The sequence below is a fragment of the Molossus molossus genome, unplaced genomic scaffold, assembly GCF_014108415.1.
Source record: "Molossus molossus isolate mMolMol1 unplaced genomic scaffold, mMolMol1.p scaffold_m16_p_2, whole genome shotgun sequence".
Lineage (NCBI taxonomy): Eukaryota > Metazoa > Chordata > Mammalia > Chiroptera > Molossidae > Molossus > Molossus molossus.
The window spans coordinates 113,235,144-113,256,901 of NW_023425355.1; positions in this window are offsets into that span (position 1 = coordinate 113,235,144).

Here is a 21,758-nt window from a genome sequence, read left to right on the forward strand (position 1 = left end):
AAAACATGAAACTTTTTTCAGTTCTCATAGACCTCTTTTGGCCAATGAACTGCATCACTTCTGAACAAAAGCTTTAAATGACATGGCATGGCTTTCCATATTCTTCTTTCCTTCTGCCCTGTCAATCAGAAATATTCCAGATAGATACTATAATAATACCTTGGGTTCTAGAGTGAAGCAGAGCTACAGCTGACCTATAATGCAGATGTCATGTGAATGAAAAATAATTCTTTGTTGTTGTAAAAATAGTCTAAAATAAAAGATATGAATCTTGTAAACTTTCTATAGATCTCATTTTAAGAAATACTGGGGTACACTGCTGGTGGGAATGCAGACTGGTGCAGCCACTATGGAAAATAATATGGTGTTTCCTCAAAATTTAAAAATTGATATGCCATTTGACCCAGTGATCTCACTACTAATAATATATCCTAAGAAGCCTGAAACACCAATCAGAAAGAATATATGTACCCCTATGTTCATAGCAGCACTATTTACAATCGTTAAGATCTGGAAACAACCCAAGTGTCCATCAGTAGATGAATGGATAAAAAAGTGGTGATACATATACACAATGGAATACTATGCAGCTGTAAGAAAGAAAGATCTCTTATCCTTTGAGAGGACATGGAGGGACCTGGAGCGCATTATGCTAAGCGAAATAAGCCAATCAAAGACAAATACCACATGATCTCACTTATTTGTGGAATATAATAAACAAAATAAGCTGATGAATAAAATAGACCCAGAGACATAGAAAGAAGTATGGTTCAGACTGATAAAACTCAGAGAAGTGGGGCAGAGAGAATGGTAAAATAAACCAAAGAACTTATATGCATGTAAGCATAACCAGTGGATATAGACAACAATGTTGGAGGCAGGATGGGGAGGAGGGTTTCTATGGGTGGAAAAGGAAAAACATTTGTAACAAAAATAAATTAATAAAATTTGAAAAAAAGAAATACTGAGGTGGGGGAAGCATTCACACTAGTATTTTTTTTTTTTTAATCCTCACCTAAGGACACTTTTTCTTTTGGAATTCATGTTCAGATAGAGCAGGAGGGAGATAGAGAGGACGAGAGAAAGAAACATCGATGTGAGAGAGACACATCAACTGGTTGCCACCCACATGACCCCAACTGGGGCCAAGGACAAACTGCAACCGAGGTACGTGCTCTTAGCGGGACCCAAACCCGGGACTCTCTGGTCCACGGGCCGATGCTCTAACCGCTGAGCCAAACTAGCCAGGGCATACACACTAGTATGTTTTAAAAGCCTTGGATAATCTGCCACAGTTGACATTTCACAAACCAAATACTCCCTCTTCATTACCATTGAACTTTTGCTCACAGAATTACTTTTGCATAGACATTCCTTTCCTCCCTTCTGATCTTTGCTCCCTATATATCCTTAAAAATTCTTCTTCAGTCACTCCAGTGGAATAACTACTTCACTTTATACCTCTTTAATGGCACATGTTACATCTTTCCTTCTAACTTTAATGTTTTTCTGTGTATCTTATATTCCCTCCCAGATTCTCTTTCTGAGAGTTGCAATGAGTCTTTTGCACACTTTTATCCTTGCCAGTGCCTAATACAATGTGTTGTTTATACTAAATGCTCAATAAACAATTGAGTTTATTTAATCTTTATTAATAGAAGTTTAACAGCAACAACATTAAGATTGGTGAAGATGACAAATCCAGATCATGCAACTTTCTTTGTAATGCAGCTGCAAAACTGCTGTCCTACAATAACTGATTGTGTTTTTGAACAGTTGTAAAACATTAGCTATGGAAAACACCACAAAGGCGGAACTAATTTATTTGGTACTTAGTTAAAATTCCATACAACATGAGGTAACAAAGGAATTATTATAAAAGCTCATTCTTATGAATTAATCAGTTGGCCCTCTCTACCTCTAAAACAAAATTAATTTAGAAATAAATATTGCTGGGAAAGTTTTTCAAAATGTAAACATTTTTAAAACTATAAATATTTGTTATTAAATGTCAAAAGGAGATTAAAATATAATACAAAACAGTCGCCTCGTGCATCAAGACAATATTACATCAGCCACCTTTGGAAGATGGGAGTGGTGCAGACAAGCTGGGGAAGACAGAACCAGAAGATAGAAGAGGCATTAGGGTCCAGAGCCTTCACATCTTTGCCCTCTCAATCTTGCTCCAAAGCCCTTAACTTCTCTACAATCAGTGTCCCTCTGGACCCTGACTTCTGGCTGTCTTGACCTTGGTTAATGGCCAGCCTATTTTCCAATGCCCTGTCCCCATTCACTGTTAGCTTCACGGGAGTTGGAGCAGAAGCCAAAATAGAGAGCTAAACCTTACACTACATTTCCTAAAACACCCCACTGAAGCTAGCTGACACTTTGCTGCCCAGTGTTCACCACACCCCCATAGTTACAGCAGGAGACTAATGTGTCAATCCCCTTGGAGTCTTTATAGATTGAGAATTTGGGAGAGGGAATTCCAAATATGTATATTCTGGAGAAGGTCTTGGGTATAAACTGGGTGCAGACAGGCGGAGACACAGTAGTTATAGGCAAAGAATGAACATACACAATTGTAGAGAGCATTGTCATATATTTTAATTTTAAGGTTCAATCACAGTTTACACTCAACACTATTTTGTATTAGTTTCAGATGTACAGCAGAGTGGCCAGATAATCACATACTTTACATAGTGATCCTCTCAATATTTCAAATACCCACCTGTAATATAGTTATTACAATATTATTGACCATGCTCCCCATTCTGTACTCCACATTCCCATGGCTATTTTGTAACTACCAATTAGTACTTCCTAATCCTTTCACCTTTTTCCCCTGACCTGCCCCCCCCCCCACACACACACACACACAAACTCTCTTCCCTCTGGCAACCATCAGTCTGTTCTTTGTATCTATAAGTCTATTTCTGTTTTGTTTGTTTCCTTATTTTGTTCTTGAGATTTCACATATATGTGAAATCATATGGCATTTGTCTTTCTCTGACTGACTTATTTCACTTAGCATAATACCTTCTAGGTCCATCTATGCTGTTGCAATGGTAAAATTCTATTATTTTTTATGGCCAAGTAATATTCTATTGTATATATGTACCACATCTTCTTTATCCACTTAAGCACTTAGGTTGAGTACATATCTTGGCTGTTGGAAATAATGCTGCAATGAACATAAGGGTACAAATATTTTTTTGAATTAGTGTTTTGAGTTTCTTCAGATATGTACATAAAAGTGGTATTGCTGGGTCATAAGGCAGTTCTATTTTTAATTTTTTGAGAAACCTCCATCCTACTTTCCACAGTGGCTGCACCAATCTGCATTCCCACCAACAGTGCACACAGGTTCCCTTTTCTCCACATCCTCACCAACACTTGTTTGTTAGTTTATTGATGATAGCCATTCTGACAGGTGTGAGGTGATTTCTCATTGTGGTTTTAGTTTGGATTTATCTGATGATGAGTGATGTTGAGCATATTTTCATGTCTGTTGGTCATCTATATGTCCTCTTTGGAGAAATGTTATTTAGGTCTTCTGCCCACTTTTTAATTGGATTGTTTGGTTTTTTTTCATGTTAAGTTATATGAGTTCTTTATAAACTTTGGATACCGATTCCTTATAGAATGTATCATTGGCAAATACCTTCTTCCATTCAGGAGGTTGTCTTTTCATTTTGTTGATTATTTCCTTTGTTGTGCAAAATGTTTTTAGTTTAATGTAGTCCCATTTGTATATTTTTTGTTTTGTTTTCCTTGCCTGAGGAGATACTTCAGAAAAATATATTGCTAAGAGAAATGTCAGAGATCTAACCATTTCCTTGTAAAAGTTGTATGGTTTCAAGTCTCATATTTGAAAGTATTGTTATATTTAGGAAGCTATGCATGTTCAAACAATAGATAGAGGTTGAGGAGTAATGAAAAACAAGGCTTGGGAATATTATGATCAAATTTTTGAGTTTGGAAAGGTCATTCTGTAATAGAAAGAGGCCAGATGGGTGCCAGGGAGATCAATTAGGAGGGGATAAATGAGAAGTGATGAGGGGAAAACTAGGACAGCATGAATGCGGACAAAGAGAAGTGAACAGATTTGAGAAATTTATGAAGATACAATTGAAGAATTAATCATTGTGTTGGGGGGTGGGGTGCCATGTTTAAACCACATTGAATGGTCAGGTGGACCACAGCCAGTGTGTTCTAGACATTGCATGGGAATAATTTTCCTCTGTTATTCAAATCTGTTATCATTGTATTTTTAATATATCTTTATTGTTGAAAATATTACAGATGTCTGAGACATGTTTCTTTATCTAATTATTTTGGCTGCTTCCCTCTGTTTGTTTTTATGGATTAGGTAGAGTTGCTATATCTCCTAGGCTTCTTAGGGTGGCCTATTATTGTAGGTGTCCTGGAGGGTCCGGTGGCACAGCCTCCCTGATCACCCCAGCTGGGCCATTGAGGTACACCACTAATGTGAAATTTACACCTTTCTGTTGTAATTGAGTCTTGATTGTTGTTGGCACATCAATGGGAGGGATTTACTCAGGCTGATCAGCTGAAAGGACTGGCTGTGCCCACTGACCACTAGCTTCTGACTCCCTTGGAGGATCAGCTGTGTAGGGGCCCACCACACAGAGCAAGGCCTACTTCAGCAGGGCTCTGGTACCCACTGAGTCCACTCATTGAGTGTGTCACTTGTGGATGTGGTTGGATATGGTGCTTTGATGTGGTCTAAAGCTGTCCACTGTGTGTGCTGGCTCTGGGGCAAGGTCATCCTCTGCCTTTGTTCTACCTGGGAACACCTGGCATAAGCTACAAAGTGATCTGCAGATGGCTGCTACTTGTGCTGGGCTTGGAGGTGTCCAAGAAAAGCCAAGCTGTGAACCAAGGCTGGTTGCTTCTAGTGCCAGGCCTGGGGCCACTTAATGAGAGGTTTGGGGCTCGCTGAGACCAGATGCTGCTGTTTGAGAGATTTTAGGAAAATCTGAAGCAGGATCCCAGACAGGCCAATCCTATGGTAAAGCAACTGGCAACAGCTTGGGTGGGCCTGAAAGTTGGGTGGGGCGGGGCCTCAGGGAATCACCAGGGTGGGGCAACCAGTGTGAGCTAGGTTGCTGGAGTCCCAGATATGGCAGTTGTCTGCCGCCCAGGGAAGGGCTCACCAAAGGAGCAAAGACCTCTGACAGCACATTTGTCCAGGAGGAAGCCCCCTCTCTAGCCCTCACTCCAACGCCAACCAGCTCAGTTCTTCCCTGTATGTCTCTGGCTCCCCTTGAGCTGCCTCCCCTCCAAGCTTAGAGGGAGTGAGTCCGATAAGTTTGTGCATGGGCCCTTTAAGAGGAGCTGCCTGGGGCTCCAGCCACCTCACCCTCCCTGAGCCACAGTTCCTGCCGGTTTTTCCACCTAGAAGTTATGGGGACTTCACTTCCTGGCACTGGAACCCTAAGCAGGGCAGCTGGTGTGGGACGGGGTCTCCTCAGTCCTCAGGGAGGACATTCCCAGCTGAGGTATCCTACTGATTTTTATCAGTCACACATGGCTGTGGGACCAGCCTGTCCGCCTCCACCCCTCCTACCAGTCTTGATGTGGCTTCTTTAGTTTTATAGTTGTAGGACTTCCATTCCGCTTGATTTCAGGCAGTTTTGAATGATAGTTATTCTGTAGTTTAGTTGTAACTTTAATGTGGTTGAGGGAGGATGCGATACCACATTTACCTACCCGCCATCTTGACCAGAAGCTCAAACACTCTCCCTTTCCATTGATGCTGGTTTATTTCACTGTGGAGAACCTTTTTAATTTTATGTAATCCCATTTATTAATGTTTTCCTCTGTTTCTCTTGCCCTAGGCAATGTATTGGTGAAAATTCTGCTATGTGAGATGTCTGAGATTTTGGTAGCTACATTTTCTTCTAGGATTTTTATGGTTTTATGAATGACATTTAAGTGTCATATCTATGTTGAGTTTATTCTTGTGTATGGTATAAGTTGCTGGTCTAGTTTCATCTTTTCACATGTACCTGTCCAATTTTCCCTACACATTTACTGAAAAGGCTGTCTTTACACCATTGTATGCTTGATATCATTTTAAATTGAATTTACTTCCCAGCCCTAAGTAATGGATCCAGGACATTTGCTACTCAATATAAGCCCCAAACACTCTAACAGCCTCACTGCTAAATCACTTCAACTATGGCTCTTGATCCTCCTCCAATCTAGGTATCTGATACAAAGAACTTGCCTATAGGAATTCAGAAGATGGCAGCAGGCAGGACCAGAGGGAGGGTGAGTGTATAAGAAACTGAGCTAATATGTGAGAGAGTGTGCATGGACGTGAAGGTGGATGACCAAATATGAGCAGTGGAGAGACGCGGAGCAGAAGGTCCCTGTGCTGTGGAGAGAGCAGCTGGCTACCACAGTAAGCAGCCCTTCATGGTGCTTTTTCCTGTGCCACAGGAAGGGCCCACCATTTTGGAAAATCACAGGTCTTCCCTGGGAGGAGGCAGTGGGAGTGGCTAGGGCCCAACAACCTGAGACCACCAGCACACCTGGCACCATCGAACCAGTGGACACTCTGTCTCTACACAGAACAGTGCACAGTAGTGGAGCTCCCAAGGTGCTGGTTACAGAAGCTTCAGACAACCCGGAGACCAGCACCATCCACCATAGTAGCAGCCTGATCAGAGTCGAGATATATCCCAGCAACAGAGGCTGGAAAGCAGGCACCTATCCCCAGGCAACAGAAGCACACCAGCAGCTGAGACCTATCCCCAAAACTACTGCAAAAGCTGAGCAGGAGTTGAGCCCCACAGAGCAGCAGCACTCCCCAGCCACCAGCGGTGGGACCTGGGACTCCACAGAGGCCTGTGCGGTCCAGCAGCTCACAAAAGCAGTGGGAAGCCAGAACCCGAGAGGGGCTGGTGTGATCCAGCTGCCAGCCCATGGGACCTGCAGAGTGCAGGGACACCAGAGAGATCAGTGCAACCCACCAGGGACTATGCCATCCAGTTACCCGCGGGACCTGCAGGGTGCTGAAGCACCAGACAGTCCTGTGTGACCCAGCAGAGACTGTGTGATCTAGTTACTGTGAGACCTGTGGGGTGCTGAAGCACCAGAGAGGCCTGTATGACCCACCAGCCCATAAGGTAGGCATAAAGCTTGGACCCCAAAAGGACTGTACAATCTAGTTACCCACAGAACCTGCAGGGTGTGGGGGTACCAGAGAGGGCTGTGCGACCCAGCTGTGCACAAGATAGGCATAGAGGATGTGAAAACGGAGGTTCAGTGAAGGAAAGTTACACAGACGATCTCCCAGGACCAAACAGAAATTACAATTAAAATAAAGGCAAATCCTCGAAAAAAAAAATCAACAGAAAAGCAGCAGGACAGGACCACATAACCAGGGACATTGGTGGGATCTGCAGAAACACGAGAGGGTAGCGGGCTGGGAGCCCACAGACAGCAGCAGTCTTAGGTGTGAGCACCGCACTTGGAGAATAAAGACCAAGCCCGCTCCACAGCACAGAGAGCCAGGACAGAGTGCGAAAATAGCCACAGCCATTCACCTGGGGGCTACAGCAGAGGGAGGGCAGACTGGGCTAGAACTTTTGGGGGATTCGAAAGGCACTCAGAGTTTTTCCTGAGTTGCGGACACAAAGGACAGTGGCCAGTGTGCTCCTTTTCAGAGCTGTGAGAAAAAGCAGCAGCCCCCCCCCCTTCAGATATTCAGCCTTTCCCAGGTGAGGCAAAGAAATGTAAATTGAGGCTCATTTACAACCAGCATTTATCCCACCCTCTGGAAATCCTCTGATGCAGAACGCCAGGGTGACTTTCCAAGGAACTGAGTAAGTGAGACTACTAGCCTCCAGGATAAAGCAAGAGGATAACTGAACCTTTCCTGGGCTTTCAAAACTACCCAGGAAAGTAAGACTTGACAGTGGTCTTTAACGTGGGCCTTCCCAGGCCCATTCAAACCCAGTAAAGGGAGCCACAAACAGCAGAACTCCAACACCCAAAGGGAAAATTTGGCAGGCTCCAAAATCCACTGAGATAGCCAAAGTGGTGAAACAAAGAAACAAATCCCAAACGAAAGACCAAGGGAACTCTATTGAAGGTGAGATAAATGAAATGCAGTTAAGCAAATTATCAGAGGTAGAGTTCAGAGCCATGATCTTTAGGAAGTTCAACAGCATGAGTAAGGACATCAGCACCATGAGTAAAGATATAGAAACATTGAAAAACAACCAAGTGGACATGAAGAATTACAGCAGAAATTAAGAACACATTGAAGGACTAACCAGCAAAGTAGAGGAACCTGAGGTCTGGATCACTGAATTATAAGACAGAGTAGAAAAAAATCAACCAATCAGAAATCCAAATAGAATAAACAATTAAAAAACAAGAAGATAGCTTAAGAGAACTGTGGGACAATGGAAACGTAATAAAATTCGCATCATAGGAGTCCCTGAAGAGGAAGAAAATGGGCAAGGGTTAGAGAATATATTTGAAGAAACAGTGACAGAAAACTTTCTTAACCTGGTGAAGAAAGAAGGCATCCAAAGTCAAGAAGCACAGAGAGCCCCAAGTAAGAAGAACACAAACAGGCCCACACCAAGACACATAGTAATTAAAATGCCAAAAATTAAAGACAAAGAGAGACTCCTAAAGGCAGCAAAAAGTAAGCAACAGGTGACCTACAAAGGAAATCGCATAAGGCTCTCAGCTGACTTCTCAACAGAAACACTTCAGGCCAGAAGGGAGTGGCATGAACTACTCAAGGTCATGAAAAACAAGGATCTGAATCCAAGACTACTTTATCCAGCAAGGCTATCATTCAAAATAGAAGGTCAAAGAAAGAACTTCCCAGACAAAAATAGAAAAAGGCTAAGTGAATATACTAACACCAAATCAGCACTGCAAGATATGCTAAAAAGACTGCTGTAATTAGTAGAAGAAACAGGAAGAAAAATAGAACCACACGAAACAAAAATAGCAATCAATAAGTACATATCAATTATCGCCTTAAATGTGAATGGATGAATGCTCTAATAAAAAGACACAGAGTAGCTGACTGGATAATAAATCATGACTCACGTATATGTTGTTTATAAGAAACCCACCTCACAACAAAAGACTCACATAAGTTGAAAGTGATGGGAAGGGAAAAAATCTTCCAAGCAAACGGAAAAGAAAAAAAAGCTGGAGTAGCAATACTCATATCTGATAAAATAGATTTCAAAATGAAGGCCATAATTAGAGACAAAGAAGGCCACTACATAATATTGAAAGGATCTATCCAACAGGAAAGTACAACCTTGGTAAACATATATGCACCCAATATAGGAGCACCAAAATACATTTAAAATCTTTTGGAGGACTTCAAAGAAAAAATCAACAGCAATACAATCATAGTACTACACTTCGATACACCACTGACATCACTGGATAGATCTTCTACACAAAAAATTAACAAGGAAACACAGACTCTAAATGAAGCGCTAGATCAAATAGATTTAATAGATACAGAGAATTACAACCCAAAACTACAGAATTCACATTCTTCTCAAATGCACATGGGACATTCTCAAAGATAAACCACAATTTAGGGCACAAACTAAGTCTCTACAAGTTCAAGACCATTGAAATCATATCAAGCATCTTCTCAGATCACAATGCCATGACACTAGAAATCAATTGCAACAAGAACATGCAAAGACATTTGAAAATATAAAGGCTAAATAGCATGTTATTGAACAATGAATGGGTTACTGAGGAGATCAAGAAAGAAATTTAAAACTTCCTGGAGACCAAGGAAAATTAACACACAACAACACAAAATCTGTAAGATGCAGCAAAAGCAGTTCTCAGAGGGAAGTTCATAGCACTACAAGCCTACCTCAAGAAGCAAAAAAAAATTTCTAACGAACTGTCTAACCTCACAACTTAAAGAACTAGAAAGAAAGAAAGAAAAGAAAACCCCAGAGGAAGTAGAAGGAAGGAAATAGTAAAGATCAGAGCAGAAATAAATGACATGGAGACCAAAAAAACAATTCAATGCGTCAATGAAACAGGGTTGGTTCTTTGAAAAGATAAACAACATTGATGGACCCTTACTTATACTCACCAAGAAACAAAGAGAGAACCCAAATACACAAAATTAGAAATGAAAGAGGAGAAATAATAACTGACACCACAGAAATACAAAGGATTGTTAAAAAATATTATGAACAATTATAGGGCAACAAATTCGACAATCTAAACAAAATGCACCAATTTCTAGAAACACACTGTCTCCAAAAACTGAACTGGGAAGAAATAGAAAACTTGAACAGTCCAATAACAACTAAGGAAATTGTAGATGTAATCAAGACTCTCCCAGCAAACAAAAGCCCAGGCCCGAACGGCTTCATGGAGGAATTTTACCAAACATTCAAAGAAGGACTAATATCCATTCTCCTCAAACTCTTTCAAAAAATTCAAAAAGAAGGAATCCTTCCAAACTTGTTTATGAGGCCAGCATAATTCTAATTCCAAAACCAGAAGAAGACACTACAAAGAAAGAAAACTGCAGACCAATATCCCTGATGAACATAGATGCCAAAATCCTGAACAAATTAATAGCAAATCAAATCTAGCAATACATCAAAAAAATTATTCACCCTGACCAAGTGAAATTCATCCCAGGGATGTAAAGCTGGAACAATATTCACAAATCAATAAATGTGATACACCACATGAACAAAATGAAAGATAAAAATCATATGATCGTATCAATAGATACTGGAAAAGCATTCAACAAAATCCAGCATCTATTTCTAATAAAAATGCTCAGTAATGTGGAAGTGGACAGATCATATCTTGACATAATAAAGGCCATATATGAAAGACCTACATCCAACATCATTCTCAATGGGCAGAAACTAAAAGCATTTCCCTTAAGTACAAGAACAAGACAAGGATGCCCACTTTCACCACTCTTATTTAACATAGTACTGGAAGTCTTAGCCACAGCAATCAGACAGAAAGAAAAAATAAAAGGGATCCAAATTGAAAGTAGGAAGTGAACCTGTCATTATTCGCAGATGACATGGTACTATACGTAGAAAACCCCAAAGACTCCATCAAAAATCAACTAGACTTAATAAAAAAAATTTGGCAAAGGAGCAGGATACAAAATTGATGTCAAGAAATCAGTGGCATTCTTATACACCAATGATGAACTCACAGAAAGAGAAACTGAAAAAACAATCCCATTTACCATTGTGGCAAAAAATTTAAGATATCTAGGAATAAACTTAACAAAAGAAATACAGGACCTATTTTCAGAAAACTACAGGACATTGAAAAAGAAATAGAGGAAGATATAAAAAAAGGGAAGCACATTCCTTGTTCATGGATTGAAAAAATCAACATCCTTAAAATGTCCATACTTCCCAAAGCAATCTATAGATTCAATGCAATCCCCATCAAAATACCAACAACACACTTCACAAAACTAGAAAAAATACTTAAAAAGTTCATATGGAACCAAAAAAGACCTCGAATAACCACAGCAATCTTGAAAAAGAAGAACACAGTTGGAGGGATCACATTACTAGATTTCAGGTATACTACAAAGCCACTGTAATCAAAACAGCCTGGTACTGGCACAAGAACAGGCAGATACATCAATGAAACAGAATAGAGAACCCAGAAATGGACCCAAGACAATATGCTCAATTAATATTTGACAAAGGTGGCAAGAGCATACAGTGGAGTAAAGACAGCCTCTTTAATAAATGGTATTGAGAAAATTGGACAGCTACATGCAAAAAAATGAAACTAGACTATCAACTTACACCATACAGAAGAATGAGCTAAAAATCAATAAAAGACTTAAATGTGACTCATGAATCCATAAAAGTCCCAGAAGAAACTGTGGGTAACAAGATTTCAGATATCATATGCAGCAGAATTTTCACTGATACATCACCTAAGGCAGCAGAAACAAAGGAGAAAATGAACACATGGGACTATATTAAACTCAAAAGCTTCTTCACAGCAAAAGAAACAACCACCAAAATGCAAAGGCAACCCACTCTATGGGAGAGCATAATTGCCAATGATACATCAGACAAGGGGTTAATTTCCAGTACATATAGAGTGCTCATACAACTCCACAAAAGGAAGACAAAAACCCAATTAAAAAATGGGCAGAACAAAAAATTAAAAATTAAACTTCCATTTGACCCAGTGACCCCACTTCTAGGAATATACCCTAAGAAGCCTGAAACACCAATCAGGAAGAATATATGTACCCCCATGTTCATAGCAGCACTATTTACAATAGCTAAGATCTAGAAACAGCCCAAGTGTCCATCAGTAGACGAATGGATAAAAAAGCAGTGGTACATATACACAATGGAGTACTATGCAGCGGGAAAAAAGAAAGATCTCTTATCCTTTGAGACGACATGGAGGGACCTGGAAAGTATTATCCTAAGTGAAATAAGCCAAGCGGAAAAGACAAATACCACATGATCTCACTTATATACGGAATATAATGAACATAACAGTCTGAGGAATACAATAGACCCAGAAACATGGAAGTAGGGCACAGACTGACATCCCTCAGAAGAGGGGGTGGGGGGGTGGGAAGAGATAAACCACAGAACTTATATGCATGTATGTGTGACCAATGGACATGAACAACTAAGCCGGGGACGGTGCGGGGGTGGGGTGAGGAGGGGGGTGCCAATGGGGTAAAAAAGGTAAAATATCTGTAACAAAAAAATAAATAAATAATTAAAAAAATTTAAAAAAAAAAATGGGCAGAGGAGCTGAATAGACACTTCTCCAAACAGGACATACAAATGGCTAAGAGACATATGAAGAAATGTTCAACATAACCAATCATCAGAGAGATGCAAATTAAAACAACAATGAGGTATCACCTCACACCTGTCAGAATGGCCGCCATCAATAAATCACCAAACAACAAGTGTTAGAAAGGGTGTGGAGAAAAGGGGACTCTGGTACACTGCTGGTGGGAATGCAGACTGGTGCAGCCTCTATAGAAAACAATATGGTATTACCTCAAAAATTTAAAAATGAAACTGCCATTTGACCCAGTGATCCCACTTCTAGGAATATACCCTAAGAAGCCTAAAACACCAATCAGAAAGAATATATGTACCCCCATGTTCGTAGCAGCACTATTTACAATCGCTAAGATCTGGAAACAGCCCAAGTGTCCATCATTAGACGGACGGATAAAAAAGCAGTGGTACATATACACAATGGAGTACTACGCAGCTGTAAGAAAGAAAAATTTCTTATCCTTTGAGACTACATGGAAGGACCTGGAAAGTATTATCCTAAGTGAAACAAGCCAAGCAGAAAAAGCCAAATATCACATGATCTCACTTATCTGTGGAATATAATGAACATAACAATCTGAGGAATGGGGTGTACCAGAGACGTGGAAGTGGGGTACAGACTGACAATCCCCAGAAGAGGGGGTGGAGGGGTGAGATATACCACAGAACTTATATGCATGTGTGCATGACCAATGAACATGGACAACAAAGCTGGAGACAGGGTGCAGAGTGAGGGGTGGTGGAGTATCAGCAGGGGAAAACGGAGAAACAACTGTAACAAAAATAAATTAATTAATTTAAATTTTTTTTTAAATTTAAAAACAAAATAACCTTGACTCTATTTCTGACCCCTTGATTGTCCTGGTCCTCTCTCTACCTCAGCCTGGGGAACTGAAGATGCTGATTTGTTTAAGTCCACCAAGGCCACCCCTGGAACTTGGAATGGGGTCATCTCTCCCAAAACAAACTTGGCCTATAACAGAATAAGGTAGAGTTAGAGGAAAAGAAAAAGGGTAATGTATCCCTTGTGAGTATTCTCCTATCAGCCTACTAAAATTCTACCTATTCTTCAGGTTAAGACTCAAATGCTACCCCTTTAAAGAAGTCTTCTCAGACTCCACCACCACATCACTCGCCAAACTTGAAGTGATTCTCTCTCTTTTATGTTCTTAAAAATATTATCCAACTTATAGTTGGATACTTACATAGTCTATATTTCATCATAGTCATTGGACTGCATGTTTTCTGTCTCCTACTAGATTATAAAGCCCTTGAAGTTGAGAACTATGTCTTCCTAATCTTTTATTTATGCATTCAACAAATATTTGGATGATTGAATGAACAAAAGGATGAATCTCTCTTAATTCAGGGCATTATATATAATATTATCTTCCCTCATCAAATCTTTCCAGAGCTATTATAAGTTTACTTTTGCCCTGGCTGGTTTGGCTCAGTGATTAGAAAGTTGGCCTGCAGACTGAGAGGTCGTGGTTTCGATTCCCAGTTTAGAGCACCCACCTGGGTTGCAGATTCAATCCCTGTCCCTGGTCAGAGTCATGTGGGAGACAACCAATCGATGTGCCTCACTCACATCGATGTCTTTCTCTCTCTCTCTCTCTCTCTCTCTCTCTCTCTCTCTCTCTCTCTCTCTCCTCTCTCCTCTCTCCTCTCTCTCCCTACTTCTTCCACTCTGTCTAAAAAGAAATCAATGGAAAAATATCCTCAGGTAAGGATTAACCAAAAAAGAAAAGTCTACTTTCGATAGTCATAACTATTACCTCTTTTTTCTGGGCTAAGAACAAAATTACAAACAGCCAGAAAAAAAGAGAGAGAGAGCAAGAGGAAGAATGAAAATAGTAAAAAGGGGGCTTAGAGGGGCTGATCTTCCCCTTTCTTTCACACTTTTTTTTAAATTTTTTAAAGTAATTGCTTTGAACGGCCGATAAAAAACCCAAAGGCTTCGAGATTTGTATAGGCCAATGCAAGGTAAACAGTTTTTCTATATTAATATATTAAATATATTCGCTTATCTTCTTCCCCATGAATATAAATTAAAGTAAAATGATTTTAAAATGATGGTCTATAATAGTTTGCCAATATGTGACACATAGTTGAAGCACGGTCATAATGGAATTTTTAAGTAATTAAAATGATTTCACAACTAATTAACAACAGTTTAAAATCCCATAAAGCATTCCAATGTAAGCATTTCTATTCATACTATATCTGCCAAATATTAAGTAGAACAGAACAAAAATAGGAAAGCAGAAGCCATTTCCAATTATACCCCTATTTTTAAAATTATTCAGGGCAATAGTTTAACTCAGATTACTTCTTTTGATTAATAGCTTTTAATATATAAAAGTGACTATAAACATGCATTATTAATGCAGAAGAAACACAGTTTTTTTCCTATTAAAAACAAAGTGGAACTATCCAGACTTTTATATTTATCTAAACAAGGACTAATACTAGTTAGAGAAAAACATCTGTCTAACATCACAAATTGCCAAGCACATACTTTACTTCTAAGCATGCCTTCAAAACAGACCCACCCATACATATGTCTTGCAGTCCAGATGGAATGATGAAATTTTCCAGCCCCTCCTGGCATTTATTTAAATGTCTGGCCATCCAGATACAAACTTTATCCAACAAATGAGAATGACTATTCCAAAAATAAGTGATTGAAGACATCTTTTTACTTGTAGAAGTAACAACTAAATTCTTCATGCATTAAATCATACTGTGCTAATGTTGTTTCTCTTCTAGAATTTGAAGGCCTTTGGTCATTTTACAAACATTGATAGGGCTACTATCTTTCACAAGCCACTGTGCTAAATGCTGCAAGTATAGAGAGGTGAATGAGATATGCCCTTCCTTTCAAGGGTAAAGTGTCTTGGTAAGAGAAAGAGAATTTAATTATGAAAAACTATAATGCAATAGCAGGAAATTGCACAAGAGAAGAGAAAAATTATTGAAGTAAGGATTTAAAACTAATGCTATGATGGTTAACAGAAAATGAGTGGTGTCATTTGTAGCTAGGAAACTGAAGAAAAAATTTCTGGTAAAATTAGTGTTTCACATAGAATATGAAGGTTGGTTAGAATTTAAAGAAGCAGCAGTATGAGAGAGACAAAGGAACAAAGGCAGGAAATATAGTGTAAATGTGAGATGCATTACCTTTTGCAGTACTATTTACAACATGTAGCTGACACTGTTGGCACTCAATTCCTATGCCCTTGGAACTAACTCTTCTCTATACACTACCTTCAGACATAGAGGCATAAGAGTTGATGGATAAAATTTTCAACTTCCTCACCTTTCAAATAGGATCTCTCTCCTAGAAGCCCTCAGCAAATCTGATCCCCAATTACCCACATTAACACACTGTGTATTGTTTATTTTCTCTTCCCTGTCTCACTTCCCTAAGTCCCTAGTAGAGCTTCCTGATATTACCTCTCAAATAAAAATGTCCACTCACACTTACTCATAAGATATGCTTTTGTATGAATCCAAACTAGAACACAATAGCTCAGCCAAGTGGAGGATGTTATTGATGACTGATAGAATGATCTGTTTTTTCACAAGTCACTAAAACACAGCAATATTTCCCCAAGTGGCAATCATTAGGATATCTGTGAGCACTGATTTCCCCCACTTGGATATTAACAATACACATTAGAATAAGAATAGCATTAAAAAGTCCAGCAGCAAAACAGAAACTTACTTAACATTGTTTAAGAGTTAAACAAACCTATATGACACCCTTATTAAACTTTCTGGTTAAAGTCAGTTTGGAGACTGCTGGGGTTGATATGAACACATTCCTAAATTTTATGAAATTTTATTTATTCTTTTCTCATGGAGACCCACAGCTAAATAAAGTATGTTTTCAGATATTATAAAATTCAGAGTTTGAAGCCAAATTTTTATTTCTCTAAAGTATATTTTAGCTTGTTTGATAGTGTTGACAGACTGACTTTTAAATGCTTTAACCTAAGCACTGTTTAGCACTGTTCAGACCCTCACCTCACATGGATTTCTATACACCAATGGCCTTGACTTAGTTTCCTGTGGGCAACACATACCTATCTTCAGAGGTGGAAAGAAGGTTAAAAAAGATTCCCGAAGATGTCAGCAGAAACATGCATCCCTGCTGCCCAGTGCCTCACAACACCAATCCAAACATCTCTTACTTCTCCTGAATAGGAGCATCCACAGGGTCCAGTAGGCAGGTTGGGGCTGCAGAGGGTGGGAAGGACCTGGTCAGATACCTTAGAGTCCTGAAAAGGATCCGGAACAGAACTTTTATTCCCTCCAGAGCTAACCAAAGTCTAAGAAATTCCTGTGGCAAAAACTCTAGAAGTGAGAATCAGAGTTTCTCAGTTTCTAGAGATAAGTTTTCTCCCTAAAATATCTCGGGACTTATCCCACCTCAAAGGAAGGTAGTATAAGCCATGGGGAATGGTTTAGGGAGGATCCATGAGGCAGCTGAGTATGGAGATGAGTCCTTTTTGCCAGAGAAGCTGTGAGACTCTGGCTTTTCAGTTGGAAAGACAATGAGCAGTGCTTTATCTTGGTGCCCCCACAGAGACCAGACCACATGCCAGAAAGGAACTACAGTACTGAAACAAAATTCCTAAAGGACATAGGTAACAATATGGAAGAAAAGAAAGAACACCTTGTGATGGTCAACCCAGTTTAAAGTAAGGCTTTCTGGGGCCAACAAATATAATTCTTTTCACTTTTTAAAAATCAGTGGATGAAATAAAAAAGAAGATGGTCACTTTTGAAAGCCATCTTCAACAGTCTAAAAGTCAAGAAAAAAAATATTATAAAACACAAAGTGGTGTTGCCAAGGAGAACAGAACTCAAATAAGAGAAAGAAAGTAAACAAAAAATTCTAAAATCAATTTCACCTTGAGATGTTTACCAATTCATAAGTGGTATGCATACTCAAGATGAATCCCAGAAACCAAAGAAGAATGCAACATCTGAGAAGCTGAAGCACTAATAAAAGACACTAAAATTCTGATGGTGCTAGGGAATCATGGAATGGAGTTCATGCTCAACTAACTGGTATAGCCCTTTTAAACATACAGGGCTTTAAATTGAGACTCTAAAAGGGAAAATTCCCTAAGATTAAGTGTGATACTCTACCAGTAAGAGCAAATTAGAAATAGATAGTCATGACAAAAGATAACACCAGCCATCAAATGGATTAAGGTGATCTTCCAGTGCTATATCTGCCTACCAGGAGTAAGTAAACATCAACTAAGTTGTTTTTGTTTTTTATTTTCCCATTGCCTGAGTTAACAAATTAGAAGGAAAGTCTTCAGTTTGACAAACATGCCCTAGCTAGCCTGGTCCCTGTGCCTTGCTCCAGATTCATGCCCAGGTAAGTTGTTTTTGTTTTGTTTTTTAAATAAACAGTCAATAAACCCATAGTTAGACTAAGAAAAGAGAGAGAAAACCCAAATAAATAAAGCCAGAACTTTTTAAAAAGAGGTATTTCAATGGATGCCTCAGAAATAAAATGATGACGAAGAACTATCATGAACAGTTTTACATCAACAAATTGGGGTCAGAAAAAAATGGCAGCGGAGTGAATGGAAGCTACACAGAATATCTCCCAGGACCAAATTGGACTTACAACAAAAATAAAGACAAATCGTCAGGAAGGGGCAACCGAAAGGCAGCTTGGAGGACCACATAACCAGGGACACTGACTCAATCCTGGTAGGCTTCTGAGGACGCGAGAGGGGACCAGGAGCCCACGTTCCGCAGCGGCCTGGGCTGAGACCAACAGACTGGGCTGGGACCAGTGGCCTCGGCTGGGACCATCGGCCGCCTCGGCTGGGTCCTGTGACCTCAGCTGGGTGCTACACCCTCAGCTGGGTCCAGCTGCCTCGGCTGGAAGCTGCTGCCGCCTTGGCTGGGTCCTGTGGCCTATTTGCAGAAAACTACAGGTCATTGAAAAAAGAAATACAGGAAGATATAAAAAAGTGGAAGCACATACCCTGTTCGTGGATTGGGAGAATTAACATCATTAAAATGTCCATATTACCCAAAGCAATCTATAGATTCAATGCAATCCCCATCAAAATACCAACGGCATACTTCACAGAATTAGAACAAGTACTTCAAAAGTTCATATGGAACCAAAAAAGACCTCGAATACCCAAAGCAATCTTGAAAAAGGAGAACAAAGTTGGAAGGATCACATTACCAGATTTCAGGTTATACTACAAAGCCACTGTAATCAAAACAGCCTGGTACTGGCACAAGAACAGGCATATAGACCAGTGGAACAGAACAGAGAACCTGGGAATGGACCCAAGGCAATATTGTCAATTAATATTTGACAAAGGTGGCAAGAGCATACAGTGGAGTAAGGACAGCCTCTTTAATAAATGGTGCTGGGAAAATTGGACAGCTACATGCAGAAAAATGAAACTAGACCATCAACTTACACTACACACAAGAATAAACTCAAAATGGATAAAAGACTTAAATGTGACTCATGAATCCATAAAAATCCTAGAAGAAACTGTAGGCAACAAAATTTCAGACATCATACGCAGCAGAATTTTCACTGATACATCACCTAAGGCAATAGAAACAAAGGAGAAAATGAACACATGGGACTACATCAAACTCGAAAGCTTCTGCACAGCAAAAGATACAATCATCAAAACGGAAAGGCTACACACTGTATGGGGGAAATGTTCAACATCACTAATCATCAGAGAGATGCAAATTAAAACAACTATGAGGTATCACCTCACACCTGTCAGAATGGCCGCCATCAATAAATCATCAAACAAGTGTTGGCGATGTTGTGGTACACTGCTGGTGGGAATGCAGACTGGTGCAATCACTGTGGAAAACACTATGGTGTTACCTCAATAAGTTAAAATTAGAACTGCCATTTGAACCAGTGGTCCCACTTCTAGGAATATACCCTAAGAAGCCTGAAACACCAATCAGAAAAAATATATGTACCCCCATGTTCATAGCAGCACTATGTTCAATAGCTAAGATCTGGAAATAGCCCAAAGGTCCATCAGTAGACGAACAGATAAAAAAGCAGTGGTACATATACACAAATGGAATACTATGCAGCTGTAAGAAAGAAAGATCTCTTATCCTTTGAGATGACATGGAGGGACCCGGAAAGTGTCATCCTAAACAAAACAAGCCAAACAGAGAAAAACAAGTATCATATGATCTCACTTATTTGTGGAATATAATGAACATAACAGTCTGAGGAATGGGGTAGCCCCAGAGATGTGGAAGTGGGGTACAGAATGACTGTCTCCAGAAGAGGGGGTGTGGAGGAGATAAACCATAGAACTTATATGCATGTATGCATGAACAATGGACATGGACAACAAAGCTGGGGAGATGGCGGGGAGAGTGAGGGAGGTTGGAATCAGTGGGAGGAAAAGGAGAAACAAACAAAAATAAGTTAATTAATTTAAATAAAATAAATAAATAAAATAGCTAAGATCCATCATTAAATGAGTGAATAAAAAAACTGTGGTACATGTACACAGTGCAGTACTATGCAGCTATAAGAAAGAAAGATTTCTTATTCTTTGAGATGGTGTGGAAGGACCTGGAGAGTATTATGTTAAGTGAAGCAAGCCAAGCAGAGAAAGACAAATATCTCACTTATTTGTAGATTATAATGAACTAAACAAACTGATGAACAAAATTAACTCGGAGACATAGAGGTGGGGTCCAGACAGACAAGCCTCAGAGGAGAGGAAGTTGAAGGGAGAAGACATAAACCACAGAACTTACATGCATGAACAATGGACATGGACAACAAAGCTGGGGATGGGGTGGGGTGAATGGAAGAAGGGTATCTATGGGGGACTAATGAGAAACATCTGCAACAAAAACAAATTAATAAATTTAAAAATTTTTTAAAAACATAGAAAGGAGTACAGTTTCGACTGACAAACTTCAGCGGAGGGGGGTGAGGGGGAGGGATGAGATAAACCAAAGAACTTATATGCATGTATGCATAACCCATGGTCATAGACAACAATGCTTGGGGGGGGTGCAGGATAGGAAGGACGGTGCCTGGCGGGTGAAGGAAAAATATCTGTAACAAAAATAAATTAATTAATAAAAACATAAAAGCAATAATGCTATTTTCATTGTTAAACACAATAAATAAAAATAAAGGTAAAAGGTTGAAGAGAGGTAACAGATAAAGAAGCCAAAGCAGAAGTAGAACTTGAGCCATGGAACATCCCAGAAATATAGAAAGATAATCTGTCTTCTTTGATTGGATCCTGTCACCATAGCACCAGAGTCAGGAGGATCCCAGATATCTCCTCTATTGTTCCTTAAATCACCCTCACCTATTTCTGAACTAGACATGATTGACAATCTTCACATGGATAATTAACCTGGATCCTGCTGAGAAACCAGGTGGAGAACCCAGGACATAGTGTTTCTGGCAGGCCCCCTTGCTTTGTCAGCTTTCCTATGGTTGTACTTGGTATGGGCCAACGTAATTCTTTCCTTACATTTGCTTATTCAAGATGACATCACGGTCCATTATGCCCACATACCAGGTTTCATTATCCAATCCATCAACTTCTCTCTATTCTTTGTGTCAGTGAAAACAACTCTGCCCCAGCCACCACCCACCCAGGCTATAAAACAGGTTTTAGGCTTTCACAGTGAATCATATCCCTGAGATGTTAACAGGAGCCTGCTTTTCCCAGACTAACATGTCTTTCCTTGAGGGTGACACCTTTCATTTTCCACCTACACACCACCCATAAAAGTTCTTTAATCATCTTCTGTTCTATTTGCTCTGAATAAGTTTTATTTTGCAGTTCCTGGTGGGAATATGGAGTA